Raw genomic sequence first — 23,829 nt, 5'->3', positions numbered from 1 at the left:
GGGTGCCGCTTTGCTGCCGCCCGACTCACTAGGGTCGGCGGCTCCGAAGTTGCGTGAGTCGTTTTATGTCCCCTGGGCCTTCCAATCGTTGAGACCTTCGTTCCTGCACCCAGATGTAACCGACGCGATGCCGCGCCCAACACTACAGGTCCCGCTGGAGCCGCGGGTCGCCGGCTCACTCAAGGTCCCGGCTTCAGCGCAGTCAGCAGGCCTCAGCTCACCACTGCTCGTCGCTCGGTGACGGAGCGTACCCCGGGGCTCCGGATCGTCGTGATGTGTTCCGCGGAGTTTCGGGGAGTAGCGACATATCAGCTTCGCCGTGCAGCTGCCGGATAAGTGTGCGGATTATTGAGAAAAGGGCTCCCTGATCACGGAGCTCTATAAGGCTGCGGCCATCTTGTTTGGCAGCTAGCCACGCCCCCCCAGCATAATCCATTTTAGTTCTCCAGCATTTGAGTGCGCTTTGGAACCTCCACTGAAAACACTGCAACAACAGCATACAGAAGGGTAAAGCTTTAGCACACAACTTCAGACACAGGCAATCACTTCATGATGGTTCACCTCTTTCAGAAGGATTACGGTGCCTTTAGTGAAATAAATTACTGGGGGCTTCCCAGTACCAATTGTTTTGAATAGATGGGATAATTGTATTATAGTTGTGGAGTTAGTTCCAGCTTTTTAAAGGTTGATTTATAGTTGCCATTTTTTTCCTAACACCTTATTGGCGGGCACAGAAAAAGCAGAAAGGGGCTGGGATGACTCGGAAGGCCTTCTGACCCATTTGGAATAGTAAAAGTGATAGAAGATTTTCTTTTTATTTGGTTGACATACGCATTCCAGTCCTAAGCTATCCCCTGTCTAAAACTGATGTGGTTGTAGGACCAACTTACTACAAAGGTGTGTTGCTGACCTTTAGCACTGTGTCACGCCTTGTAACTTCAAAGTCATTTTGGATCAGTTCCAACAGCGAATGTCAAGGCGTGGCTGAAGTTCTCCTCTGTGGCCTCACCTGGTTAAATAATCCTGTTGCCATAGAAGCCTGCAGGGTTTACTAACATTAAACTGTATCTGTTCTGGTCAAAGCTGTTCAAGCAGTTTGGCAGTTCTAGCCTCTGTAAGGTATTATAATTTGAGAATACTCGAGATGGGTAAGAAAAACTCTGAATATTTTATCCCCAGCTGTACATAGCGAGAATATGTACGCTAGTGAGACGTTCTATGCTTTATGAAGCACGGACTGCAGGCAGAGCACAGCAGACCTCCTTATGCACGCACAGAACTCCAAGGTGACATATAACATCCTTAAAGTGTACTTTATCAGATGGATTTGTTCTACTGAATACCAAAATAACAATGGATATTGGGCCTAAAGTACTAAAATTCCTAAAAGTAAATTGTCAATTGCGACGAATACTACTTTGCAATTTTATATTTGGAATGTATTATAATGGGTTTGGTAGATGTGGTTGCAATTTGCGCACCGACGTCTACCAAATGCATTGGGATTTCTCAAATCAACCTATGTATTAATAGGTTGGTTCGCGAAATACCGCATCGCAGTTGGTCGCAATTCGACCTACCTCATTAATATGAGGTAGGCTGCAAATTGTAAACCACTCCAACTCACTGGAGTCACAGGCATGCTGATTTGATGGAGTCAGCAGACCACTATGTCTGTGTTTGCTTTTAAAGAAAGCCATCTTTTATGTATTTTTAAATGCAGCCAGCTTGACCAAAAGAAAAACGGAATACATTTTTAAAAAATTTACTTTTAACAAGCATTTTTTAGGAGTAGGCAGTGGTCCCAGGGACTCCTGATCCTTCAAAGATGGCAGCATAATATTAATGTTTTGAGACTCGATTTCAGTTGCAAAAACTGTAAAACAAAACTTAAGGAATCTGTATTTGGAAGAGAATCCCTTTACATGGCCCTTCCAAACACAGATACAATATTTAATTGAAAACCCAAATTGCGATTCAATAACATGTTACTGAATTGCAACTTGGGTTATGTACAGTAAGAAAAGCCAATCGCAGTCATAAAAGCCCCGATTGGACCTTTGCCACCATAAAAATGCTTTCTACATGAGGCCCATTGTACTTGTGCATAGGCTGTTGCGTTCCCTGAAATTAGAAAAAAAAGTGCTTCTGTACAGTGCAGCCATGAAAGGCAATGTGCACAGGGACATGCTTCCTGCTTGTGATGCTGGAAGCTGCACCTGTCTCCCATAAGACTTTACTTCCCGTCAGCAAGCATTCAGTGACGTCACAACTCACTGTTTAGATTTAGTAACTTGTGGCATCCAACTTGATGAAATGAATGAATCAACTTTGATAAAATTAAGAAAAAGATAATATGCTTTAAGCTATATAAATTACATATATGATGTTACAAACGCTGCCTGGCTTTTGCAGAACACAAATTTACGGTGATAGTGTAAACTTCTATTCAAACACTCATTGAAAGTTAGATAAAGATGTGCATTTCTTATTCTTCCAATGTGGATTCATTAAGTGACACCTAAACATATCCAGAAGACGGTAGGGATGGATGGCAGTTCTGCCTGTAATGCAGCATTGCAACCCCCAGTAGCCAAGACCCACATTTTGTTTTGTTCATAAGGCAAAACTGAAGGTGATTCTATTTGTTTAATCTAAAAAAAACAGGTACAGCGAACCACAAAGAGATCAGAAACACTAGCATAAGTGAATTACAGAAGTGTTCCTTTTCGGGGCATAGGACTCTCACCTACCAATGGTGGTATGCTTCATCCTTGGGTCCTCTCCTCATTCAGGATTTGTAATAATTCTGAATTGTTTGAACAAAAGGCAGCTTTTTTCAAAGATGTCCAAGTTGAGATTCTAATATATTAGTGTATACAATTACCTAGTGAATGGCTATTTGTGATACCACTGAAAATCTTTTTAAAAATGCAGGAGTTATTCCTACATCTTAGAGGTCAACAAGTTTCAGTCATCGATTAAGCCCGATTGTGTTGGTAGCCTTCATCAGTACCTGAGATTCCGATCAGCTGTCCCTCCCCTGAATGTTATGTTATGTAGTTAAATAATGCAGGTGTAAGGAAAAGACAAGTTTAAAACAAAAAACCAGAAGGGGTTATACACACAGTTTCAAGTTTCCCCATAGTGGTTAATAACCCAAATGTGAAGGCCTATTTCCCAATAGAAAGAGAGAGTAAGTATCTCCCTATTGTCAAACATAATCCAAGGAATGGGACTCATGACAGAACCTTTACACCATACACCCTCTGGTAGATGATCATCTTGCAAGGTTTATGCAAAAGGAGGAAGTATTAGCAAATCGGTTTCTACGGTTACTCCCATCTTTTTTCAGCAAAATAATACTTAGAGCAGAGTGTGAGTGAGTGGCGCTTAAATTAGGTTTCTTGAATATGATATCAAAATGAAAATAAACAAAAACTCTGCACTGAATTCTCATAAAATAACTGAAATGTTTATAAGGTTAAATTGCAATCATAATTCCATAACAGAGACATTCCCGTATAGTCCGTAAACCTGACAAAGTGCTTACTGTGCTAATGACAGCGGGATATTTGAGTTGCCATGTTGAATAGAAAGAAATTACAGTATCTTTAGTCTTTTTATCTTCCTAAACATGAGAGTCCAGGAAGATTCAGTCCTCACAAAAATGTCCACTAGAGGGTAAGGCATCGTTTCATCAGCAGCTATAATGTATGGATTCAGCCATTTCTGTGAAGGCTTAAGGTTCAGAAGAGAGGGCCTCGTTTGGAGCTTGGCAAACAAGGTTCTCCGTCTCAACTGTGTAGGAGTACCCTGCCTGGCAAACTGAAGGTCTGTCCGCTCTATTTAGAGTCCCTTTCTCAAGTGGAAACAATACGCTGATGGTCCAATAAATCTGGGGCTGTTGGTGTAAGCACATCATAAAGCTACCCTATTTAAGGCGGTCATTCTGATGTAGATGTTTTTTCTAACTTTCACATCACAAGATCCAGAGTCAGTAATATGATTCACTTGTCACAAAAAATATATTGCAAAATATACTTTAAAAAAAATGTATTCTAAGTTAAAAAGTGCAAACTTCGGCAGCTTTTCAATTCAATAAATGTAGTCATTTAAGCTCTACACCAACACGGTGCATTTGGGGAGAAGAAATCTCCCTTCTTTAGGGTTTCACTGGAGCAAAAATGTGCAAGCAGAGCCGCTCGTTGAGCATGTTCCCTGAGAGCGGGAGATATATTTTCCCGAAACCCGCCCTGTTGGAATGGAGCTTAAATGATAGCATGATCCAGTTTATCGAACTATAAAACTGCTCAATTTTAGACTTTTAAACTTTGGATAAGTATAAAGGTATTTTTCTTAATTTAATTTTTGTGACAAGGTGATAATTCTACTGACTCGAGATGTTGTGTGGTAAAGGTTTGAACTACCTGAATGGCAGGTATGTGAGAAATATTTCAAATGTGATTTCCCCGTCCCCTCCTTATCTTTCACTTTGCACCGCAGTTTGGTAGTGGGAAACCTTATAAACTACATTGTGCTTATGTCAGTGCAGATTAATGGGACTGATGGGAAAGCTTACCTTGTTTCTGTTGGGTCTGCCAAGAAAAGCCTGCGGTCCACAGACAAAGAAATCAAAATGATGCCCACACCCTGGGACAAAAACGTAATCCTGCTTTGGGTGTTTGTTTTTCTAAAACAAAATGTTTGCTGAGTGACTGCATGAAACAAGCCTGGCTCGCGGGAATCTCTACATATGGCAATCTGTATGTCCGCCAGGGCAGAGGGCAATAGAGTACAGCCCACCAGGGTCTAAATTACCCTGCACAGCTTTTCTGAAGGCGGGGATACATACCGAGGGACTGGGAAGGGTTTGGAATTTTGTGTGATGAGCAGACCACACAATTTGATTATTAGACCCATTTGCACTACTTTTGTGTAAATCCACTTCTGTTCTTTGTGTAGAAGATTTCACTTGTGATTCGCACCACCAAGCATGTCAGATTTGTAATTGTAATCTGCAAAGTGCTGAAATATGGGCGACTCGGTTGCATTGCAGCACATGTAAGAGGGATGCTCCTTCATTCTGATGTTGCTGTTTCAGGTACTTGTGCCATCAAGTACTAAATCACATGGACAACATATCAGATACAATATGTGCATGCTGTGACAGCAGATCTGGGTACAGGTGTGATCAGGTTTACCATGTTCCTTCACAGACGGCACTATCGGGCCAAGGATACCTTTCTCACGGAGACAAAATAAGAATATCCGTATGCACGTGTCCAGTTTTTAGGTTTGGAAATATTCTCCGTGTGCATTGCTTTCTCTCCTTTCTGAAGGCACACATGGATTTATTTGCAAATCCTCACGGACCCAAACTAGACCCTATTTTTTTCTTGATGATGAATCTGACCTTATCGCTGATAGCACACCCATTTGTCTCGTTTAGTTTCTCTTATAAGTGAGATAAAGCAATATTCTCTTTTAATGTACACCTTTTTTCAGGCACATTGAATAATTCCTTTGGATGCAGTCCTCAAGTAGCTTATTTTTCAATTCTCGCTCTTGGTATTCATAATACCTTCAACTAGATACAGCTTTTACGGTTTCTGAAGGGCGGGCCTCGCTCTGTGCGAACGTATTGCCTTAAACTCAACGGATGGAAGCTATCTAAGTGAAGGGGGATGATCTTACTTATGGGGTGTGTAAATAAATGAACACACAGTTTTTCATACTCCTGTATAATCCCCAGGTCCAGGCAGCTGATCTCTGTATTGCTTGTGGACATGCAGGAACCATGGTTGGGCTTTAGGAAAGTCAATCGCCCATCAAACCTTTTGATGGTAAGGAGTTTATTTGTGGTGTCATGGAGTTCCAATGTCACAGGATCCTTTTGTGATGTCACAGGATCCTTTTGTGATGCACGGGTGTACACTTGTGAAATCACTGGGCTCAGCTTAGAGGCATATTGAGATGTCACAGACCTTTACCGTAAAATTATAGCCTCAGAGGACACTGGAATGATGTATGAGATTCACCTTCTTATGCCACAGCATATGTATGTGTGGATGTTATGCATAGATTATATCTCTCTCTGCTTCAGCCAATGCAAAGTCCGAATTAAACATCACACACTTTTGTATGGACTCAAATAACAATTTGAATGTACTACAAAGAAGAGGGCATTAAAAAGAACAAATTCCATGAGCTATAAAAAGGTGTTTTTGCTTTCACAACAGTCAATTTTCTACTGTCTCACCCAATTACATTTGGATTGAAGGTTTTCTGAAATTATGTAACTCGCCAAATTATCATTCATTGGAACTCATGCTGATACTTCGGTGAGGCTGGAGGTGCTGTGAGTTATTTAGGAACATTGAAGCCGATTCACAAAGGCATTCAAGAGTATGTGAAATAGCAATAAAGGAGTATTAAATGACATACTCATAATGCCTTTATGAGATGGCCCTGAAATGTCTAACTGTCTAACTACCTAGTAGGAAAACTTGCACAGATGGCACAGCCCTTTCTATGTGTAGTCATTGTACATGAATATTCCCATTTGATTCACATTTGAGATGTTTTGGGGGTGATTCACACAACAATTTAAAGGTAAGTGAAAGAGTACTACTTGACATAACTAGAAGTGCTTCTCTGATTCGACCCTATCGTTAGAGTAAACAGGTTTTCCGAACTAAAAACTGGGGAAAGCCACACATAAAAATAGGACTAAGGCCTTTGGTCTTTACTTCTACACCTGGCCTGTCCTGGAAAAAAAAAATGTATATATCACACTTCCAACAAGGAAAGTCGACGACGAGTCGTTTCGTAGCAAATTCTTTACTGTCAGCTGATAGTGTTAGACGCGTTTCGCCTGCCAGCAGGCTTGCTCACTAACATTTCAATCAAGTTTTTTTGCGTATTTAACTGAGAATGCATCTGTGTCACGTGTGAAACTACAAAAATAGATAGTGAAGGCAAACTAGTAGTATTTTTAGGTCAGTATGCATATTCTACCTGAACGCTGTTACCCATTCTGGTATCAACGCTGTCAAACACATGAATTGGTAATTATTGCAAGCGTAATTACAGTCAAAAAACAAATTAATACTTTGAATTCTAATCATTTTGAAAACTGGTCACACTCCAACCAAATTTAGATTATTGACAGGTATATTACATCACCAGTGTGTCCCGCCCCAGTGGGCTGTATATCACTGTAAACACAGTAGTCTATATCAATAATCATTACGAGACAAGTATAATATCTCATAAAACCATCATGTGTCAATCATATGGTGTCCGCTTGTAATAGGCTTTATATCCATTCTCTCAGTCCTGCCCAAGTGTGCTGGCTAAATTAATTCAACAGGGAATACACATAACATTTTAGCATTTAAATAAAATATTACATGATACAAAAATCGCTGTCTACACATTTCTAGTGCACTAAGTGAAATCTAAAAAAACAATTAAAAACTAGGGGATCAGGGGGGCATTACAGGTGTGTGTGGAGGTCTTCCTCCTTGTTAAGACCCATAGGGATCTTGGTGTTGAGCTTTATGATGTATGTTATGTTAATGACATTTATAGAGCGCGACAAATACCCGGAGGTGTCCTGGCTCTGTCTAATTCCCCTGAGATTACTGAGCCGGTGAGGAGTGGAGAGGGTGCTTTCTCCTTGAGAGAAGAGCCACGTCTTTAGTTCCTTCCGAAATGACCAAAGATCCGTCATGGTCCTAAGATAAAGAGGCAACTCGTTCCATGCCTTTGCTGCACCGTAAACAAAGCTTTTGCCCCCCATCGGGCTTTCTTTATACGTGGCACCCAGGCCAGCTTAGCTTCTTTAGACCGCAAGGTTCTGTCCGGGACATACCATTGTAGTCGGAGCTTTAGAAATTCTGTGCCCATGCCGTGCAGAGCCTTAAAAGCCAAGGACAGCGCCTTGAAAAATACTCGGCTTTTGACTGGAAGCCAATGTAAAGCTTTTCTCTCAAAAGAGACTGAGGAAAATCTTGAAGAGCCTGTGAGCAGTCTTACTGCCGTATTCTGCAGTATCTGCAGTTTATTCAACGCTCTTTGTTGTGCGTTTAGGTAGAGTCCATTACAATAGTCCAGTCTGGTCATCACCAGAGCCCTGACCACCGTTTGCCTGCTTTCCCAGGGCAGCAAGGGTAGCACTTTCCTCAACATTCTGATGACATACATAGTTTTTGATATTACCGCATTCACTTGAAGCTCTCATGTCAGTCTGTCATCAAGTATTATGCCCAGGTTTTTTACCTTTCTGGTTGCGACTGGGAGCGTGCCCATTGAGTCGGGCCACCAGGAGGGAGTGCAGAAATGAGTGTTATTACCAAACAATAACACCTCTGTTTTGTCCGAGTTCAATTTAAGACAATTCTTGGCCATCCAGCTACCCACTGCTAGCATGCACTCCCGAAAACGCCCTTCCGCACCAACCTCTCCACCTGGTGTCAGAGATACCACAATTTGTGTATCATCCGCATAGGAAGTGAGGCCAAAACCAAAGGCGCTTATGACAGGTGCCAGAGCACTGACATAAATGTTAAAGAGGGTTGGGCTGAGAGATGACCCCTGAGGGACCCCACAAGGTGATATAAAAGGTTTGGACTGGAAATCCCCCAGGGCCACAACTTGTTTTCTGTCCTCCAGAAAGGATCTTAAGAGGTCCCATGCTTTTCCACGAATACCACACAAATTTAAGCGCCTCAGCAGTATCGTGTAGTGGACCGTATCGAACGCCGCGGACAGATCCAACAAGATCAGTGCCGCCCTACCTCCCTGATCCACGCCTTCCCTGATCACTTCCGTGGCTTTCATAAGTGCAGACTCCGTGCTTTGTCCCGGCCTAAAGCCATATTGAGTTGGATCAAGCACTTGTGTCTCATCCAGGAAGTGACTAAGTTGTCTATTCATAATTTTCTCGACCAGTTTGGCTGGTAAGGGGAGTCTAGCAATTGGACGAAAGCTGTTTGGATCATTAGCAGAAAGGTTTGCTTTTTTAATAGGGGCAAGATGGATGCCAGTTTCCATTGCCTGGGGAAAAGCCCTGATTCAAACATTAGATTAAATATTACTGTTAAACGATCCGCTATCGGACCCGAGGCCTGTTTAGCCACCTTAGCGGGGCAGGGGTCATATGGAGAGCCTGAATTAGCCCCCATAAGGATCTTTTGTGTGTCACAGGAAGATACTGACAGAAATTTATCAAAGATCGGGCAATGAGCCCCATTTGACATAGGAATCTTGCTAATCATGTCCATGTTGCTAGTGCTTACTTTGCTAAAAAACATAAAAATAGCTTCCACCTTAGACAGGAAGGATTTTGCCAATTCTTCACATAGCACTTGGCTAGGTTGGACTAGCACTGGCTTAGGCGAGGCCAGCGTAACAACCGTCTTAAACAGTTCTTTGACTGAATTTTTTGATTCTGTAATCTGTGCGGCAAAGTATTTTTGTTTAGCTGCAGCGATTACCTGTTTGTAGGTCTGCAAGCTGGCTTTATAAGCTTTTTTCTCAGTTTCCTTATAATTGCTCCTCCAGTTTCGTTCTAGCTGCTTGCAGATAAGCTTATGGTTCCTGAGCTCCTGCGAATACCAGGGGTCGGAGGTGTGTGTTCTCTTAGGATGCAGGACTTTGCTTGGAGCTAGTCTATCACAGGCCTGCTGCAGCCAGACTGTATAGCTTTGGCAGGCCCTTTCTACTTCTACTGGCAAATGAGTTGCAGAGGAGGATAACAGCTCGTTAAAGGTGATTCCATCCAAATTATTCCATGCTCTTGTTCTTATACAATCCTTGAGGCCTGTACCTTTCTTACGTGGCTTAGTTATTAATATCTCAAATTGGGCTGCGGAGTGGTCAGACCATGCCAGAGGGAGAAGGCCCTGGAAATGGAGATTATATTGGTTGGAAAAATCCCGTCCAGGGTATGCCCTCCCCTGTGCGTGGCACCTACTACCTGCTGCCTCAGGTCTGCAGTCAGCATCAGATCATTCAAGGCCATAGTATCCGTTTCCTCCATTAATTCTAAATGGAAGTTAAAGTCTCCCAAGACTGTAAAGGCCTCAGAAAGCACCCCCTCTTCCAATAGAATACCCAAGGAGGTTAGAAAGGAATTTCTAGTTCCTGGCGGCCTATATAATAAATAAATGTCTATAGGAATTGGCTGGAAGGTCGCCTTAATCGAGTGATGATAAATCACTGCCAGACCTCCACCTTTCCTTATCGGCCTATCCAGTGTATGGCAAAAAAATTCCGGAGGGGTGGCCTTCACTATATCCGGCCCTGAGCCTACACAGTGTTTTCTGACGGTCACCTCCCCTTGCACTTAGGGGTACAGCATCAATTACAAAGTAAACAAGACCTCCCACATCATTGTTGTGATATTTGGCAAAATGACAGGCCACAGGATACGACTTGTCACCGTTCTTGATGGCTCTCAGGTGCTGGAGCACCCGTTTTTGGACTGGGAGAATGGTGCTGCCTACGTACTTCAAGCCACAAGGGCACTGCAGCATGTAGGCAGCAAACTCCGTTTCACAAGAGAATTGTCCTTTTATTTTTTTCTCATTATTGGAAAAACCCAAAGAATAGCTAAAGGTGTTTTTACCAAATGTGCCTGCCTTGCACATAGTGCATTTAATAAACCCGTCCTTTCTGTTAAGCCATGATGTATTGGGCTTATTCCCAGACTTTAGTTGGTAACATATTGCTAACAAGTGTCTGTTTAAGGCAACGGGCTCTTCTGAAGGTAATCTGAGGCTTTCTTGGGACGAGTTTACCCAAAACAGAGTCATTTCTTATGATTTGCCAATGTTTGTATAGAATGTTTCTCAATTCACTTTGTTGGTTATTGTAGGTGGTAATCATCCTACATTGATTACTCTCTTTGGTTAATTCCCTTTCTTATTACCAGGCTTAAAGAGTATTTCCTCCTCGATTTCTGTCTTGCTTTCCATATAGCTTCATCAATACACTGCTGGGAATACCCTCTCATGGAAAACCGTTTTGTGAGACATTTCAATTCTGTCTCCAAATCTTTATTGTTACTGCAATTTTTCATTGCTCTGAGGCATTCCCATAGGGGATGCTTCTGACTAAGTTAGCAGGGTGAAAGCTTGTTGCATGGAGCAACGTGTTTCCATCTGTGGGTTTACGATAACGTTTAGTTTGCACTTTCCCCTTGTCGATGTATACTGTTAGATCCAAAAAGTTGACTTCTGTTTCACTGATGACACTAGTAAATTTTAAATTGAAGTCATTGGTTTGTAGTTTTTTACCAAACTCCTTGGCACTTTTTAGATCTCCCTTCCACACAACAAATAAGTCGTCAATGTAACGACTCCAATGGATTACATTGTCCTTCCATTCTTTGTGCCATAGCGACTGACTTTGTGGATTTGGGGAATTGGGTATAAAAACAGCACTAACTGTAAAGAAGTCAGACTGTCACACCAAATGAAACCCTTCAATATTTTGAGACATTACACATGCAATACTGAGTATGTCGTTTATGCCCTCAGATGTCCCTGTGACAAATACTATATAGGGAGTACTATACACAAGGCAAAAAAACGTGTATTGGAACATCTGAGGGCTATCAAAAATAACGACAAGCAATATCCCATTGCCAGACATTTCGCGGCCTGCCATAATCAGAACAACTCTAAATTGTCCTTCTGTGTTCTTGATAATATCCCCGTAAGAGAAAGAGGGTGTGATAGAATTCAGGAACTTAGACGGCTTGAGTCCAGAATCAGCTCATTTGGGTTAGTCTTCAGATTGATGTTTTGTATTGCAATTCTGACCAACATAGAACCCTACTATCCACTGACTAGACGATCAATTGTTTTTAATTGTTTTTAACGCTCATTTCCTTTTTACTTTAAATTTAGCAAATGTAAACAACTCAAAAATGTTCTCTTGATTAATAATTGCACCTTATTTTGATTATGTTTCACAGGTCTCTAATGTGGTTCAAACAGAGAGTGGGACACAACCTGATTGATTCTTGTTAAGTGCATAGAGTGGGGATACGAATGTGGAAGAGAAGAAATTCACTGAGTGAGGAAGTCACAGTTTTCAATCATTTCAGCATATGTTTGTTTGAAACTTTGTTGCACCGTATACAAGACAATATTGATCTGTATGCCCACTGGGGCGTGATCTGCTATCACTGATTGGACTTAAAATATAAACTTTCGGTGCACTTTTGATTGATGAATCTAAGTTGAAAATTTCAGGCCCACTTGGGCAGAACCGACATTTTGAGTTTAACTGTGTTTGCCATGATCGCTCATGTTAATATGAATTTACACTGAGTCTTACAATCGTAATTATGAGAGAGAATATCTCACATGTGAAGTGCTCTGGTAAACGTTTTAAGCCTTACGCCCATATTAAATGACAGGGCTACCGGTAAAGATGTATTTAATTTTTGCTGTTGTTTTAAAATTATACGAACAATTTGAGCACTTTGCTAAGCTCCCCCTGGGTTGCACTTGCAATTGTTGCACAATAATGTTTTGAAACGTCTGTTTTCCTAGCTCTGAGAACCCGTGTACATGGAGAATCTGTCTTCACTGTTTATTATTTTGGTGTCACATGACTATGTTAAATGAAGTTGTCTTACACAACGCTCTTACTCGTGAACAAGGAGGTGTTCTCCGAAAAGCGTAGCGTGACAAGACCGTTGAAATAAAAGCACGCTGAGATGAAGTTTGAGGCCATGGCATCGTTCTCGTGAAAACGTGGTAACGATTGTTTATGGATATTGGGAGTCGCTTTCCCGCCGTGGCCCGCCATTGCAAGTGGCTTGGGTTTTCTAAGCGAAACTGAGTGAGGTGGATATATATGTATATATATATATATATATCCACATACACAAGGCTACATTTACTTAACATTATCTATAACAGAACTTCCACCTTGATACTCCTGTCCTCCTCCCCACCCTGCCTCCCTTCTGAAGGGAGCATGCAGCCAACCTCCTCCTGGGATCCCTGACAGAAACAGATACATTACTTATTTTTTTCAGTCTTCAGAGGCGTCTGTGAAAGGAGAGCATACCTTTCAGTTCTGCTGAATCATCTGACCTTTGTCCCAAAACCCGGGACAAATATTTAAAATGAGGCAGAGTGTCAGGACACTGGGACAGTCAACTTAAAACCGAGACAGTCAGGGGGAATCCGGGATCTCTGGTCACCCTACCCATCGTGCAATACTAGAACTGGTGGGTGCATCTGCCACAGATGTACTGTTGGCTAAGTCAGGGCGCTGGAATTTGGCTATGTCATGTTAGGACAAACTGAAACTGGCATCATGTGATCAGACTAGGTTTTCTGTGTTTTGGGCACATTGGGGCAGCTTAGGGGAGGTGTGACTTGCAACGTGTTGGGTCAAAGTAGGACAGGTGTGTTTTAGCAAAGGCATTTGGATCAGTTTAAAGTGCATGGGCCTTTGAAAGAGGCATTGGTATTTCAGGGCTACCTATGGCTGGCAGCCTACAAGAGCCAGAGCCCCCAAGGCTAGGAGCAGTAGCAACCAATGGGAGGATTAAACCGTTAGAGGGACTTGGGGGCTTCAGCTACCCAGGGTCATCTCCTCTCATATCGATGAAATGGGGCCAAAAAGCACAACAACTGCAAGCCACAAAGTAACCCTGTACTCTTTCCAGTTCTCTGTGGCGAATGGGGCTACCAAAATTCGGCATCTATAAAGAACGCCTGCGGCCACCCCGACTTTCCTATTAGTTCTCCTGGCACTGCCCCCCCTATCCCTATTCTCAGGGGTCATGAAGACAGCAGTAAGACCAGGGTTACACAAATACTGATTAACTTCTTTCACCTCTCTAGTCTCTTTGTGTTGCCTTTCCCACAGCCCCTCAGGAGACTAAAGGAACAAGCATTGGCATAGCCAATAGGTCTCGCCTTTGGGACCTTATAAGTTTAAAATCCATCTCTCCTTGGACCACCTAAAATGCACGAGCCAAAGACTTGGCATTTTAGGATGTGCAAGCTTCATCAGTCATCACAGTCTGCGAACACAATTGATAAAGTGAGTGCCCTCACTCTGGACTTTGGTGCAAGCCAGCCGAGCACACAGGGCACAGGAAATGGCATGCAACATTCACCTTAGTCATCTGTGGCAAACGAGGAACCAAGTGATGTCCAGCCTTCTGCGCCTCCATTCATGTTAACATATCAGAGCCATTACCATATGGTCCTCCATCCTCACCCTACCCATAATTAGCAGCAAAGCATCACAAACATCACATTACCCTGGTCACCGCTAGCAGCAAGGCACTGCCCGTGACGTACAACCCTTGCATTTTGGGTAGGAGGGCCCTGCAAGCTACAATACAACAATCACCCTGGCCACCTCGTGTAATTAGAGTGCAAGTGAAATGTACCTCTAACCCAGGCCCTTCCCAGAGCACAAAACACAGAAAAATATTTTTAAAGTGCAGCGCTTCCTCCAAATAGGCATGTGACAGCGAGAGCTGGAGTGCACAGAGCCCGCCCCCTCTCTGATGGCTCATTCTGTCTGTGCGAAGAGGGGCAGCAGGGGTATTGCTGTTCACCAAACACTATTTTGAAGAGGGTGGGGCCTTTGCCTATGATCACCGGAAATCAATGGATCACCAGAAGCCTCACATACACAAAGAGGTGTTGTGGTGAATAACACTGTAAAGTCTTCATGGGTGGATAAGGGGGAGGGGTAGCTCACTTTGTGTGAACTGGTTGGGGAATCAATAGGCCGTCAGCTGAGTCGAGTGTGTTTAGATGGAAATGCCTAGCTTTTAAAAAATGTGACACCTTTTCTCTCCTCTGTACCGCCTGGATGCGAAGGCCGTGTGTGTGCCGGTGATTCACGAGTGGCTTGGCCGCTGATCGCCGTCAGCTGGTAGCTTTACACACAAGTGAGAACAGACTTGACGTGTTTCCGACTGGCCTCGTCATTTTTAAAGGCTGTGCTAGCACATTTGTAAAGTTGCTGTAAATATGCCGCATTGTTGCTGGAAAACGCGGAGCCCTTGGTCAGGTGTGAAAATTGCAGGCTCGCAGACTTGGCAAAAACGTGGCAAAGACACCATGAACGTGCACGCGTGGGGTGGGGGCGACGTGACAGATGGCTGTGAACCGCCGTGGACAAGGCAGCACAGTCTCGGTAGAGCAGACGGGGGCAAAGAGGAAGGGGGGGCTTACTTTCATCTTCCGATTTTGACAAAGAGAGAGAAAGGCACAAAACTGAGAAGGAGAAAGAAAGGAAAACAGTAACAAAGGAAGGAAGCAGGGATAAAAAAACTTACAAGAGTGAGATAAAGAGACAGCAGTGTATGGCGGTGAAAGGCTGAGACTGAATCAAGCCTACTTACCCTTTTAGCACTCTACATTTAGTGGAGCCGATGGGGCGCTCCTCAGGAAAACATAACACCAGGTGTCCACAGATTTTAACACACTGAGGGAGATCAAAAGGTGTGCTCTACAATGCTGTCACATTTTGTTTGGTGTGTTTTAAGGTGTCCATGCTCATTATGTTAAGGATCAAGAAATAAGGTCAGCATTGGGTCTTTTATATAACTCCATACGAATTATCGTTCAAGTAGTTGCTTTCACTACTATAACTTAACAAGGGAGAGCGAGGGTGAAACAGGCAGTGGAGGAGCAAGCACGCGCTCGGTCAACTCTTTTCAAGCACTCGTGCTTGTTGTGGCACCCACCTTGCGAGAGCGAGCAGCGGCGCGCGGGCCATTTGTTTTCAATTAGCGCACGCACGCCGCTGCTTGCTCCCGAAAGGTGGATGCCACAAAAAGCACGAGTGCTTGAAAAGAGCTGACTGATTCCTAAAGGTCACTCCTAGAGCAGCGCTGCGTGCTACGCTCTAGGTGAGACCTAAAAAGGAAACTGTTGAGAGGTAATGGTAGGATAAGATGTCAATGAACCCTGTGATGTCACTGAGAAACAATGAGCGCGTGGTCTCACTTGGCTACCCCTGACAATTTGGCGAATCGACATCTATAGCTGCTTTGAGTTAGACACTGGCACATTTGAGTCTGGCAAGGGCTGCTGTGTGTTTTGCAGAGATACTTTGGGTCAGTATGAGGCTTCTACCACCGCATGGATTTGTTAAATCAGATTAAAGAGTCACTTGGATGCTACAATTTAAAGAGTGTCATTTTAAGCAAGTCAGACTTACTAACTTTGTCAAAGGGTCAGAACACCAAAATATAAAATGTGGGCCTATTGGGATTATGATGGGGTCAGCATATTAACATACATAAAACAAAAAATAACATGAATATTTCACACAGTGCAAAGTTTAATAAAAGTGATTGCCATACAAATGTTTTAATAAAGTTTTATCCAAAGAAAATCAACCTGTCTGAGTCCTTGTAAGGAGCACTAAATAATAAATGAGTGACTCCTACTGCTCATTTATTATTCATTTTTTATTGATTTTGTGTATGATCCAATGCCCACCCAGGTTACCCACGTTTCATTTTTGTTGGGGGTTGCGGTGGGAGCCACACTTGAAAAAAAGATTATCTGAGGGGTGCCCTGGTGCCCACCCGGGACACCCCACAACATTTTTATGTCGGAGGCAGCAAGGCAAACTCCCGGGCCGCTGTGGCCCCGCTGGCTTCCTGCTAGCGCAGGATCCGTTTTTATAGTGGAGTGCCCGGTACTCAACCAGGGCACCCCACAACATATCCCACATTTTCAGCTGCAGAGGGAGCCACAAGGACCCTGCAGCTCTGCCGGCTCCCCTGCCAACACCCATCCCAGGTGCAGTGGAAGCTGGCATTCGGAGCATTAGACTTCACTGTCCATGCTCTTGTGGGCAGGGAAACCACAGTGTCCTGGAGAATGGGATCTACGGACACTTCAACAGAGCCGGCCCAATGAGGGGGGGCACACATCCCTATAATTTATTTATTGTTTACAGTGCCTGGGTTCCCCTGCCCTCTAAATAACTATGGGCTCTGGTGAATGGGGTCCCTGAGGCCTCAAGGAGACTCAGGAAAGGGGGCCACACTCCCCCCTCTCCTTTACACAAGTATCGACCCCAGGGGGATGGGTTCCCCAGGGCATCAGAAAGGCTTGGGGAGAGAGGTCGCACTTCTTCCCCCATATAAGAATAGGTTGCGGGCCCTCCCCCACCCCCCTGGGTCCTGGCAGACCCTTTGGAGGAGGGGTTCCTTCTTTTTTTTTTTTTTTTTTTAAGGCTCTGGAACCTGCTTTTTCCATTTTTTGTCACAGATTTTTTTCATCCTCCCACCAGGCCTATTGGGCCTTCTGTCAAATTTGCTGTGCCTGATTATTCCTATAGAAAAATTAATAAGAAAAATGCGTTAGCTACACCCCCCTCACACCCCATCCCCCAATGTTTCTCAGTCTCCGTTTGAAGGACTACCCTGGACCTATTCAAGAGAGCTGAGGTGGAAGAACATTTTTATAGGAAAGTTTTGTGAAGACTCAGCAAACGGAGGAGCCAAAGTCTAAAGAAAACCAAAAGATGCCTTTCGTATGTAGACGTGGCCCTCACTGGGTACTGGGTACCTAGGGGCATATCAACAAGGGCTTTATCTCTGCTTTTTTGGCTTTAAAAGCCAAAAAAGCAGAGATAAAACTAGCACCCTATCAACAACAGGGTGCTAACATGCAAATTTGCATTTTAGCACCCATTTAATCTACGCTTCCCCTTGCATCTCTAATGAGATGCAAAGGGGGCGTTCCAGAGTAAAATAATAGGAGAAATGTCGCTAAGCGACATTTCTCCTATTATCAAGAATATCGCTAACCCTGTTAGAGACAAAAAAAAGCAGCGCTAACCGCGGTTAACACTGCTTTTTTACGTCTGGTATTTTTCTGACTTAGCCATGATATCCTATGGAAGGAGGATATTATGGCTAAGTTTGTCTGTCCCTATCAACAAGCTAACGTGAGATTATCGCTGGGTTTCCAGCGATAATCTCATGTTAGCCACTTAGCGTGAGGATGTTTATCGCTATTGAGATAAGCGTTGCTAATAGCACGCTATCTCAGCGATAAAAATCAACGCTAGCCGGCGATAATTATCCTACCGCTAAGTGCGCTTAGCGATAATTATCGCCGGTTGTTGTTGATATGCCCCATAGTTATTTAGGGCAACGGTGCTAATATACGCACAGTCACACATGTATTGCTTAAGTGCTAGGGTCAGATTCCAGATGAGTCATGCGTCAGATGGTAAAGATAGAGGCAAATTAATGTCTGGGGAAAAGAGTAGAGCGGACAGGGTTGGTCCTTAGTGATGTTGTACAATTGTACTGACAAAGCAAGGGTACAGCCAGGGACGAGGCAGAATCTGCGGTTCAGGGGGCCTTGTTTGCTGCCCCATTAACGTTTCGTCTTAAGCCCAGATACAAAGGTCTCTCCAGACGTTTCTGTAAACTGCTAACATAGCTCCGTGGGTTTCTGCCTTCAGAGGTGTGTTTGGAACCTGGAGTTCGGAGATTTGGATCTTTTCGTAGGCCTTGCTCAACATTTCATAATTTCGACAGGGCTGTCTCAACATTCCATCCATTTAATACAATTAACACTATTAAGTAAAATCACTTCCTTACGAGACCGCAAGTGCTCAGTAAAAGATGATATTTAAAAGAAGACAATATTCTGTCTATCTCTCGGTTTACTTGAAAGCTAAAGGAATTATAGTTACCTCTCGTTGCTCTGTCCCGTCCGTACCTCTCGCTGTCTCCCGTCCTCTTGACAACCAGGTATTTCCTCATGTCACGTCATATGGCAGCTGATCCCTGCAGCTGGCCCAGCCCCTCTCCGCATCTGAGTCATGGACGTCTACGCCCTTAACTGTGGCCCGGGAGGGGCACTCTACATCACCCTGATCTTTCCCTCCCTACAGGCAATGGAGGGTGCCAAAACCAGAGAGTTAGAACGACTCTGCTGCTGAAGGCATGCCGGGGCAGTGGAGGAACATGCCACTCCACTTCGCACCAGCAGAGGGTAGTAGTTCCTTACAAACGTTGCTAAACGCTGTGGTAACATTCAAAGATCCTTTGCTATGGAGCGACTAACGTAGAGAGATACCGGACGTTGATTCACCACAATGATAGGTCTCTAGACGGACCCGCCATTACGTCTTCGGGTTGAGTCTTTCCCGTACCTTAGCCATAGCTGCCAAGTTGTCGGGTTCCTTAGGTGTGACATTCTTATAATACATGTGTGACATTTTGACTGATGCTTAATAGTGAGCAAAAAATAGCAGGTTTATTCACGCACTTAAATACGTCTCAGCCTAAATTACCCCATGTTATGCTATTTAATGCTCTGTAAACGTGGCATCATCCCTCAACCGCGTGTACAAGATATCTAACCCACTCCTGCGCTCTGTTTCCCATTCAGAATATTAACGAAGGAGTTTGTATCCTTGGGTAGGTCCAGGAAATACAAGGCGGAATTATATTCTGCCTTCATTCTATATAGGACGGCAGGTGCTTTAGAACGGGCCGCCCCTACAGGGAGGGAACATAAGGTAACCATGGCTCACCACACTGACATTCGATAGCTCAATCCACCATAAGCAAAAAAGGCACCCAGGGTTGGAAAAGTGCACTAATGGCCAGATGTCTCCTAAAAAGAAAATCCGTATACATCATATTTGATATGCCCATTAAAAAAATTGCGTTTTTTAAGCCAGCAATGCAAAAATGCATTCTGGGACTTGCATTTTCGTTTTTCATGAGCTGTGGGCTAAGATCACGGATTGACGGTGCATCACAGGTTTCAGGCTGTGTGAATATCTAAGAACGAGTTACGCACCAGAGTTCTCGGTTGAGTTATGGCTGGTGGTTGGGTGGTAGAAGAGGGACTAACTATAGCAGCAGGGTTTTCATGGGAGTTAGCTGCTCTGCTATTATCACCCACAATTATCAAAAATGCTATTGCAGAACACAAATTTAACACCCCAGAATGGGGAATAATTTGCTGGCCCAGGATATAGTAGGACATTTGTAGAGATTTTATCAGAATCTGGGAGTTTATCAAAGGTGATAAGACATAACGTGTATTTGTAAAGCGCACGTTCATCCCCAGAGGGGTATCTTGGCGCTGAATAACAGATGTTTATTGTAAATATGTACTGTGTGGGTCTGGGGGTGTTAGTCTGGGTTTTGGGAAGGTGTCCTCTGGGCAGAGAGTAGGGCGATCATCTCACTCCAGGTCATTGCGGGCACGGTCTTCATTCCTGAACTTTCCCCCTACAATCACTGATTTCACCTGTGGTAGTCTAATTCGTTCAATGGAAGCAAAACAATTCTACGTAAAGCAAGATGCATTAGGCTCTCTCTGAAAAGTCCTGGACTGGAAACAGGATCCATAATGAGCTGAAGGGAGGTGGTCACCCTGGTGGAAGGGCCGTGGCTCCAAATTCTGGTTCCGGGACCCGCTGTATCAGCAGATCTACTAAGGAGCAGCATCAGTGACCCTATACAGTACATGCATCAGTAGTACTTCACAATATATGCATCAGGGCTCACACATTATCAGCATCTAGTGGCACTTTGGATTAATGAAAGCCATGAAATAAGACTGAAGATCTACATTTGTAAGTCATCTAAATTCAAGTGGGGCACATTGCGATCAGAGATTCAATGACCAGCCAACCATCATTAGAAGAAGCGTTCTTTTAAACCATTGTTGGATCTTAGAGGAACACAATCGTGGGATGGCGTTTCCCACTATCACCCTTATGAAAATTCAAATTTTCCTTTGAACTTATGGCAAATGCAAATCTTGCTTCAAAATATAGGTATGCCTACCACAAAACGTCTGCTCAAATTGTTTACACTTGATGTGAAGAATTAGCATGCATATTATCTTCTGAATTTTATTTACAAAATGGCACAATAATTGCATCATATCCTGCAGTCCTTATTTTAGTGGGAGCCAGTAAGGGCGTGGTGGCAGTGTCTGGCCATTGTAGTAAATGTCTGTAAATGAAGTTATAGTTGTATGTCCTACTCCCAATTACTTCCTACCTCTAGCTAATCCTCCACTCTATCCCACTCATGTATATCTCACTCCTTCCCTTTTCAGCTCTCCTTCTCATTTTTTCTCCCTCCTTGATTTACCAACAATCCTCCTTCGCCCCTGCAGTGTCTTTTTCACTATTTTGTTCAGATTTCACCCCTTTCTCTCTTCTCTTCAGCCCATTCTATCTCCCTGCTGTCTTCCTCCACATTTTCCCTTTCCTAATTTCTGTTTCCACCTGGCTTCTTTCCACCTGACCTACATCCCTCTTCCTCATCCCATCTCTGTTTCTCTACTCCATACTCATAGTACATCTAGCTCTCAGCCAAAATGCTACTTAAAAATAAAATGTATCTAAAGCACTTCTGAGTTTTATGTCATTGGTCGTGTGCAGGTCAGTCTCACCTCGTGCACAATAAATGCATCCATTCACCTGGAACGTTTTTTTTTTACATTCAAACTCCCTTACTCAGAAGGGGTTGAAGACTTCCAAGCACTGGTTCGGAGGGTTGAGTAATGACCCACATCATGGTGTAACTCAGATCAAACAGGCATACGCACCCACAGTTCTGCAGTCTGCCTACAAGCATACTCCATGAGCTGCTGCTAACAGCTGATGCTTCCATCTGTCGACGCTGGTGTGGGAGTGGAGTAAATGGGGATGCAAGTAGTAACAGTTAACAGCAGTTAACATGGAGTCAGCGTTTGAATTCGGGTGTCAGTCTTGTGCACCCCTTAGTCTGGTCTGCCGTTGTATTGTAATGTTTTGAATTGCAGCATTTATATGGTGCTTAGTAACCCTATGTGGAGCGCTGAAGCGCTTCCATACACGAATAGCATGCTACACCATGTAAGGCATGTGGTTGGACGGCTGGTGTTATTGTTTTGATCCTATGTAAGAAGTGTTTTCATGTCATGCGTGATGAACACCAAGGTGCAGTTTTTGCATTATGGGATGCCGTGCGTAGCAGTGTGTTGGATGATACAGTGCAAGAGACAGACGCGCAGCTTTATGGTTTTCAGTATGCTGTTAGCTTTGAACAGCTCTGCAGGACCCTTTATGGTATTTCATATGATATAGTCTGCTAGGCTGGTTACTGCACTGGGTTGTCCAATCTGAGATTTTGTTTATAGTTGTGGGCGTGAGCTGGCATGGCTGGAGGGAGAGAGAAGTGGATAGAACTGTAAGGATGGGCATTTTTATCATCATCACATATATGAGTGTATATGTCAGATGTAAAGAAGCTGGCAGATTGGATAGATATATGGGACCTTCAGTGAATTAGCTATACTAAAGTACTCTAAACCTGTCTAGTAATGTGTGAAAGATCTCTTCAGCTAATCCATGCCTGTTCATTTGGTGATGTCTGGTTTTTTTCTGCCTGTGCAGTGCTGGTGATGGACAACCTTCATAGCAGGTATGTATTATGTGAAATTCTTAGGTAAAAATTATAATTTGATGCTGACCACTGCATATTATGGCTATAGTATTATTGTGGACCATAACAGTTAGATAAAGAAGTACATAACTATATAATGTTACGGTGACCCATAGGTCAGCCCTTTTTTGCTTACCTGCATAATGAAAGCAATTTGCTGGTTGAGTTGTAGGTTGTAAGCTGAGAATTTCACTTGAGGGTGTGACTGTTTTCTAGGTCATGTTGCCCGACTGCAGGTGATGAATTTATTTAGGAAGTGTATGTGCTCTTAGCTGCTTCTAATGCGGGCTGGTAGGGTGTTCCGCAGCTTGACATCTTGTATTGAGAAAGCAGTCCCTTCTACGGTTTTCTTATGGTAAGATGGTTCGATGATAAGTGGTGCAAGCCTGGAGCACAGTGTTCTGTTTAGTTTTTATTGCTTGAAATTACCTTGTAGGTATAGAGGTCCTTTTCCTTGGGAGGCTCTGTGGACAATGCTGAGTGCCTTGAGCATTAGTCTTCAAGCTATAGATAGCCAGATCAGTAATTCCCGAACAAGGGTCATGCGTTATCTTGGGGGAAGGTGGAGAAGAAGCCTGGCAGCAGCATTTTGAATGAGTTGTATTTGCGTGTGATGAATGTTGGTTCACCAAGGTATAGGCTGTTGGCATATTCAAGCTTGGATTTACGAGCGTGGGAATGGCTTGCAGTTTATGTTGGTATGCAAGGTATGGGAGATGGAAAATATTGTTTCATTGTGCATAAGGCACTCTTTATGACGTTGTTAGCATGAGGTATCAAAGATAAGTCTGAATCCATGGTTACTCCTAGGTTTCTAACTTTTTTTGATGTTGTAGGAGGGGCTTCAATTTCTTTAGGCCATATGATGTTAGGCTGGTAGTTTAGCCATTGTCCACAAGTCATAATCTCTGTTTTTGCAGTGTTGAGCTTTGGATGGTTCTTCATTATCTATGTGTTTATGGCTCAAATGCATACATGGAGTTTTGCATTGCCGATGTCTTCGTGTCTGACCATTTAGAAAATAATTTGGTGGCATCTGCATAGTTGTAACAGGTGAGGTTGTAAGATTTCATTCTATTTGGTAAGGGGGTTAGGTAGATGTTGAACAATATGGAGGATATGATGGTCCCCTGAGGAACGCTACAGTGTGGTGTGTAGGAGGTAATGTGAAAGGAGATAGGCACACTACACTTTGTCTGTGAGATAAGAAGCTCTAACTTTTAAAGTATCTTCCCGGATTCCGATATTGTGAAGTCTTTCCAGTAGGGTTTGTTGGTGGACAGTGTCAAATGCAGCCAATCAATCCAGAAGTGATAAGGCTTGACTTTTACCTT

The 23,829-nt window shown here is 43.4% G+C and overlaps 1 protein-coding gene across 1 annotated transcript in view; it reads right to left on the bottom strand.

The window, feature by feature from the left end:
- LENG9 (leukocyte receptor cluster member 9) overlaps positions 1-18,896 on the bottom strand; it is a 35,251-nt gene extending 16,355 nt beyond the window's left edge. Inside the window, exon 1 of the mRNA XM_085616347.1 lies at positions 18,730-18,896. The gene's annotated coding sequence lies outside the window, so the exon portion shown is untranslated. The remainder of the gene's footprint in view (positions 1-18,729) is intronic.
- Positions 18,897-23,829: the final 4,933 nt, after the last annotated feature.

Source organism: Triturus cristatus, chromosome 7 (assembly GCF_964204655.1).
Source record: "Triturus cristatus chromosome 7, aTriCri1.1, whole genome shotgun sequence".
Lineage (NCBI taxonomy): Eukaryota > Metazoa > Chordata > Amphibia > Caudata > Salamandridae > Triturus > Triturus cristatus.
The sequence above is the reverse complement of the archived record's forward strand: the minus strand, read 5'-3'. Positions and strand labels throughout refer to the sequence as shown.